Source organism: Urocitellus parryii, chromosome X (assembly GCF_045843805.1).
Source record: "Urocitellus parryii isolate mUroPar1 chromosome X, mUroPar1.hap1, whole genome shotgun sequence".
NCBI classification, from domain to species: Eukaryota; Metazoa; Chordata; class Mammalia; order Rodentia; family Sciuridae; genus Urocitellus; species Urocitellus parryii.
In genome coordinates, this window is record NC_135547.1 from 75730547 (window position 1) to 75731746 (window position 1200).

Consider the following 1200-nt stretch of genomic DNA (forward strand, 5'->3'; position numbering starts at 1 on the left):
ATAGGAGATGCCTAGAAATGAGAGTAGAAACAGGTAGAGACTTACATACAAAGTCAAAGAGTCCAAGAGCGACCAAGAGAGAGAATGTTTTTTGTTCTCTGAGAGAAACAAGAGTGTTTTCCCCATTTTTTGTGTGCTTTTTGTATTTTCTAGTTTTGTTTATAACTCATGTAATCATAAATCAGTTATTAAACCAGACATTAAAGTAGGTAATATGGGGCTGGGGTTGTGGCTCAGTGGTAGAGCGCTATCCTAGCACACGTGAGGCACTGGGTTCAAACCTCAGCACCACATAAAAATGAAATAAAGATATTTTAAAAATAAAGTAGGTAATACAAGTCTTAATTTCTCCAAGCTTAACAAATGCACTAAAGAACTTGTTGAATACCAACAACAGAAGTAAAGCTATTCAAGTATGAGATAAAACCATCCAAGGCAAGTTTCAAAAGCAGCTATGGCTTTCTTCAGCCCTTTCCCTAAAAAGTGTGGTGGATCATCTGGTTCCATTTTTTCTACTTCACAGATTCCTGCAGTCATGCATATAGATAGTCTTTGACCTTGGGGCCACTCATTAGCATCTCATTACTAATTACATAATGTTCTCATGGCAATTTCTCACTGTTGAACAGTGGGATCTTTAGCCACAACCTCACAAATTATTCCCTCTTCTATCTGTTTTTTCTTTTTTGTACACTTTTATTTGTTCTTTTTAGACATACATGACAGTAGAGTGTATTTTGACATATTATGCATATGTGGAGTAAGAAGAGTATTTTTTAATTGAGGTAAAATACACATAACATAAAATTCTCCATTTTAACCACTTTAAAGCATTAAATTAAATTAAATGGCTTTCAATACATTCACAATGTTGTGCAGCCACTACCACAATCTACTTCCAGAACACTTCATTACCCAAAAAGAGACCTTGTACCTATTAATCAACTACTCTTCATTTCCACTGCCCCCAGCTTCTGGCAACCACTAATCAACATTCTGTCTCTAAGAATTTGCCTATTCTGTAGAAGTTCAATGGAGTAGACAAAGGAGAATGAACGGAAGGGAGGGGAGATAGGAATAGGAAATAGAGTATAATGAATTGGACATAACTTTCCTATGTTCATATGTGAATACACGACCAATGAAACTCACCATCATGTACAACCACAAGAATGGGATTCTCATTAGAATGAGTTATAC